We start from the raw sequence: 6,479 nt of genomic DNA, 5'->3' as shown, positions 1-6,479 counted from the left end.
GAAAGAGGACATTGCACATCTACCTCTCTGAAATGCCCTGAAAAATCTGCGTAGCACACGCAGTCATCTGTGACGGCTTCAGGTCTAGCATCATCCTCTGCCCCACGAAGCAAAAAGGCACCAGCTGCTGCTCTGACGTGGGAGAGGCCCACCGACATTGTGCTGCTCAGTGAGGATTTTTTCACGCTCCTGTGTTCACGGAGCTCCCTGACAAAGTGATCCCTGCCCTGTTTGAGCCTCCTGTGCATGCGCCACTGTCCCACAGCCAGAGACCGTGTGTTGCACGCTCCAACACTGCCAGCTCCAAGAGGGTTTGGCTTTTATCCTCTTCCAAATCCCACGGGCTCAGAAGGAGCAAACAATATAGGCACCACACAAGGACAGCGCCCCCCCCATCCCTCGTCTGTTGAGCCTCGGGCTGGCCCCATCGCTGGGATGGGAAATCGAACCGGATTTGAGTCACAGGGCTGAGGAAAGGGAAAGGCAGAAACCAGCACATTCCCACTGTCAGAGCACACCATGGAGCCAATATCCTTTGTGCCTGTTTGTCCTCAAGCATCTGGCTTGCCGATGAATCTCAGATGCACGTATGGGAACCATCAGCCGTGTCTCACCCACATGAAAGAGGAAGGTTTAGCATAAAGCTGGTCATTGCCTATGGCCTCAGAATGATTCATCCAAATAGAAAGAATGTGGTTTGGGTTTCGGGTTAATTAGCTGCAGATTTGAAAGGGAGACAAGGCAGGGCGGAGCTGCTGGAATACTGGTATGAGCAAGTTAACAGCTCTGAAGGCACCGCCACCCGTCCTGAAATCACACCCTCTCCTGAAATCACACCCTTCTTGTGAAAAACGTGTCTCACAGAGGAGCGACAGCGTTATCAATGATACTGTCAGTCAAGGTGTTTGCAACCACCAAAGGAATGTCTGCCCTGCTGTTGCCGCAAGAACTGAAGCATAACACAGAAACACCCACACGCCTTTGAACACCCAGGGCTGCAGCAGCACCAAACTTCTAACAGATGCAAATTCTGCCCAAGATTTCAACTTGCCTCTGCTGAGCTCTGGGCTGCTGCAGCCGGGCAGTTCCCAGCGGGAACCTTTGCCGCAGGGATCCCTCTGGGCCACGCTAACACTGGATCTCCCTGATCCAGGATCTTGTGTCTTTCTAGAAACAATTCCCACTGCTCTGACCCATGATTATGGCTGCAGGAGGGTACAGCGCAATAGGAAAAGAAAATTTAAACCCACTGCTCTGGAAGCAGCTCCTAAGTTCTGTCCTAGACCATCCCTCTCAGCTGTCCCCATGAAATAACTGCAATTCCCCTACTTCTTGCTGCTGAAAAATATTTAGAAACGGACATGAAGTTACTCGCCTTGCTCTAGCGAGGACAGCGAGGTCTGGAAGCGCACAGAGGCAGTGACCTCCAGCGGCCACCGCGGCTCAGCTCCCTGGAACCTGAACAGAGCAGAAGCAGATGTAAAAAAATATTCTTAAAGGAAGGGCAAGCAAAAAGCTTACACAAACACACTTTAAAACTTCATTTGCTAACACATCTGTCTGTCACCTCCCATAAAGACCAAGTCATGTTTGTAACAGTAGCATGCCTACAAGTTTGTGATTATTTACATACTTTGGAAAAGTAGAAAAACTTGGGGTTTTCCAATTGAGTTCCAGTTTGTGCCGCCAGCCAGATGTTAACTGCGCTTCACTGAGTGACAAACGCAGACTGTTTTCTACTGACACAATGAGCCTGGGTCTTCCAGAGATGCTTCTACAGATCGAGAGTTCTCGCTGTGCCAAGTGATTCACAGATGGCACCACTGGCACCGTCACATCCAAAACGGGCCGTGGGATTTCCTCAATACCACAACGCTGGATTTCGACGAGAAAAACCGTACCTCTTCCTTTGAAAGCACCAATCTGGGCCTCAATTCTCCCCCCCACCCGGTTTTCCATCGGTTCTAATCTCTAGAAATTATTTGAGTTACAGCTTTTGGGTTAGCTCACCAGTATGCCACAAGTGGGGATTTTAGCAGGAAACACAACTTGCTGACTCTGGAGCTGGGAAGCGCTGCACCAGCCAGAGGCTACGGGATGGTGCTGGGAGCGAGGGCTGCCAACTTGGCACGAGCACCAGGGAGAAAGTTTCTATTTTTGTTATACGTGTTCCAAAAGGGAACCGATACTGTCTGGGACAGAGCCAGGCATGTCTCAGACTGGCACCACGCAAAGTACCTGCATTCTCATACAAGCAACTTTGTTAAATCACTCGCTGCTCTCTCACTAGTACGCGGAGTTTAGACATTTTGGGAGCAGCTGATTTTTCACAAGGGGGCTCACCTCGCTGGCAAGGGCTGCAGCTATTAGTATCCTCCACTTAACACCTCCTACGCTCCGTCCTCCCCTTTGGAAAACCCTCAGTTTTGTTTGTATGGCACATTATCTCCGTCCAAGGTAGAAAATGAGAAGCACGTGAGAAACGACTGCTGCTTTGATCCTCAGTTGAAATAGAAAATAATAAATAATTATATAAAGATATAAAGGCAGTCAGGTTTGGTGGTTTTTTTTTTTTTATTGCTAGAAGTTGGTTTCAGTCCTATTGCAGCTCTGAAATCCTTCAGTGGAGAAACCTTGCAATCATTGTAAAAATCATCATTTGGTGTGCTAAGATCAAGTTTACAATTAATCAAGAGTGCACAATTCAACAGAATATTAACATTTAAACATCAACTTTACAAATAAAATAATGACTACAAAGATGTAGCTACTGCAGTATCAACAGTAAAGGAATTATTTACAATGTTTACACCCTAACAAAAAACAAAACCAAACACTTCCCCAACAAAATGGTCAATTTAACCATGGACCATGATTATTTATTAAATCTTTACAGTGCAACGTGGGCCTAGAAACCAGACCTAAGACTAAAGAGCATCAAGAGAGTTCACAGCTCTGAGTGAGATGCACGCAGTTATGCCAACAGGATCTACTTTCATGAGAGACTTCCTTCCACGGACGAACAGAAATGGAATTTGAAATAAACTTTTCTAAAGTGCTCCAATTGCTTTCAGTACAAAAATATAAAAAACCGATTTATAAACATGGCACAAATGGTACAAACCAGAGCTCACACAAACGGTATTCGATGAATAACGTGCTGATGGTAAATGATAAAGAGCCGCCACTGGTTACAAAGATGTTGGGTCTGGCCTTGAAAGAGAGAGCAGGGGAAAAGGCTTTTCTTTCACCTATTCAGCACGAAGGTCAGGCAAGGACAGCACACGCGTAACCTGGCGTTTTCTTGTAAATGCGAGAACTGCTGGGGAAGACAACAAAACGCTCCAAATTCCCTTGCACGGGGGCACAACACACAGGGACTCCACTGAGCAGCACCGAGGAGCCTTAGCTCCTATTCTGCAGAGTTGAAAGTAGAAGTGAAACGAAATACGTATTTTTAATCCTTTCCTAGTTTAAGCTTCAACTTTCATTGTAAATGCAAATGACAAACACCAAGTTCCATGTACGCAGGATCATCTGACTATTACTCAGAAAGACAAAACTGTCCGCAAATTATTTAGAATTACTCCTATCTTTTTTTTATGCTATTACCTTGATGAGCAAGCATCTCTAGAAATACCAATTCTTCTGCCTCACACTGGGAAATGATTAGCGATCTCAATTTGTGGGACATGCCACAGCTACAATCCACGGATAGCACAGTTTAAAACTAGGAAAGCCTTTACAACACACAGGCAGAGGTGCTCAGGACTAGCGAACGTGGAGGGATCCTCGGGCTGAAATACAGCGTGACCATATTCCAGACGGGAAGGGAATGAGGAAGGATCCTTTACACCAGCGTTAAAATTGAAAATCAGAACCACAGAAACAGCCTCTAACGTTGCGACACCACAACACTGAAGGACAAACATGCCAATAATTGTAAGGCTGTGACACAAAAAGAAGAAGGCAGTTCAAAGCTCGTGCTGTCATTTCCTCCACAGCCCAGCTCAGAAAGAAGCCAAAAGGCACCTGGGAGGCACAGAATTTTGAACTGTCTCATCCTCAGATATCACTGAAAAGGGAACTTTTATCTGAAGTAATCAAAAAGTCAAATGGAGAGGATACGACTCAGAATCAACAGCAGGTTACTTGGCCCAGGACACAGCAGTATTTTGCAAACTAATTTGCCTAGAAGAGCTACTTTTTCTAGGAACAAGATTTGAGTAAAGAGTCCAAAACTCATTCGCTCAGTTGGAGCGATCTGAGAACAATTTCACAGATTCAGGTTTGCAGAAGTGATGAGCCATTATCCACTTAAATAAAAATCCTTTACTTGCTTCCCTCAGCCTTCTACAAACACTTTTACTGTACTCTGGTACGGTAAACTCTGCACTAGCAGTGAGAAATCACAGCGTTTGCCAGTTCTAAAACCTTCTCCACGCTGGGCACGGTACCGAGCAGGAAGCCACCCGCACACCTAGCACGGCACTTCAATGATTTTGACCCAGGTGAAAGGAGATGTGGCCTCTGTCGAGGCTGAAAAGCATTTTCACAAAGCTAGCTGCAGCTGGACACGAGGACAGGTAATGATTTTTATTTTTTTTTACCTTTTTTTAAGGTAATTTCTCAGTTACAGTTTTTCCAGCTTTTGGGGCGTTGAACCAACAGCTTAGCCTGTACCAGCCCTGGGTCCATCTGCTAACTGCCATGGCTTACTCAAAGCACTGCTGATGAGTATTAAAACAACATTAAAAGAGACAGGACCTCACTGCAGACTTTATTTTCCAGATATGTCACTGCTCCAAAGTAGCCAAAATAAACCCCTTCAGTCCATAGAACACTCTCTCCCATACTTTAGGACAGGCACAAAATTAAACAAAATAAATGTTTCCAAAAATTGTTTTCAAATATCCGAACTGACACATCCCTCTCTGGTTGAGGTGGTTTATTCCACTGATGCAACTGCGCTTTAGGCTAAAACTCCTCAAAACGCCGGTAATTTAAGGCAATGGGGCCACAGAGTTTTCACTAGGAGTGGCCCAAACCACAGCACAAAGGAGAGAACATACTGTGCTTTCCTGCTGCTTCGCTGCCTGTTTACAGGAGGAATTACACGGGTATCGGAGATGACTGAAGCCTCCACAGCAGCAAATGAAAAATCAGTCCTGCAGAGCCGCTGGATCTCCCATGCTGGCTTACTCAGAAGATGCATTAATTTTAAGAAGAATTCCCCCACATTCCAACCTAGCTTTGAGGAACGCAAAGAATGAATTTAGGGTAGAACTACGTTCTAGCCGTCACCATCAGGGTATCACCACAACGCAAATATCTCTACACTCCCCACACTGTTTTCGGCAAATCCAGCCACTGATGGCCTGTGGAAATTCTGCAACGCCGACGATTTACCAAGCAGGCCTTTGGTACTATGGTGAAGTGGGTCTGATTTCACAATAATGATTTGTTGGGGAGTGGGGAAGTATCACCAGTGTGGTAACAAACCAAGTGATCCCGTGATTCCTCTCACTGCACTCAGGGTCACTGCTTCAGGCTTATACTGGTATCACTCAGCAAAGAAAAAGACCCTTACATCCAAGAAGTGTTACAGCAAGAGTAACACCTATTCAGTACTTTGCAGCTTATCTTTCCCCTCTCGCCCCGACCACTAAATTTGGATTTTTCCATTTGTCTGAGGACAATAACCCAAATTATCACCACTTGAAAATAAGCTCTGTATTGTCTGCTGAAAATTTATAATGTTTCTTGCACTGTGACTACTGAAATAATTAAAAAAATTTTTAAACAAAGTGAAGTTATAGTCTTAAAGAACAGTATTAATGTCACACAGGGCCTAACCACTGAGATAGCACCAAATTGCTGTTTGAATGCCATTGCCCTGGGACTGGATGGAGAACTGACCAGGCGTTCCATCCCATGGTGCTAAAAGTCACTTTAAATCAGAGTTAAAGATAGGAAAACCACTATTACCAATCATGTTCTGAAAGATATTAACCACATTTTTTTAAGCTCTGAGATACTGATTTCTTTAATTCTGTAATAATACCTTCTAAATAATCTCTCCTGTGCGCTATATATCTAACCGGTCACATTCAACACATATTGGAATACACATCCTTGTGTGTAATAAAGAACTGAGACAGACAATGAAGTAATAAAAGACAACAAAATGACTGTGCAAATTACTACAAAGGGAAATAATGCCTTCTGAGCAGAACACTTAATGTCATCACCATTCCATGATTACAAACTGACCCATTTAACAAGAGGTATCAAAGCTGGTTTAGCCATGAGTAGCTAAACCAACACAGGCTTAGCTATGAGTATTTTTTTTGTATTTTTTTTTTAAATTTTAGAACCAAACAGTTCTTATTCCCTTCATTCCTAACAGTGCTGCAGAGAAGTCTCTGCAGTAACAGCAGCTTCAGTATCTTCTGGTACTTGGAGTAAAGTCCCAAGAA

The sequence above is a fragment of the Apaloderma vittatum genome, unplaced genomic scaffold (assembly GCF_000703405.1).
Source record: "Apaloderma vittatum isolate BGI_N311 unplaced genomic scaffold, ASM70340v1 scaffold24354, whole genome shotgun sequence".
Taxonomy (NCBI): Eukaryota; Metazoa; Chordata; class Aves; order Trogoniformes; family Trogonidae; genus Apaloderma; species Apaloderma vittatum.
This window is presented reverse-complemented; position numbering follows the sequence as displayed.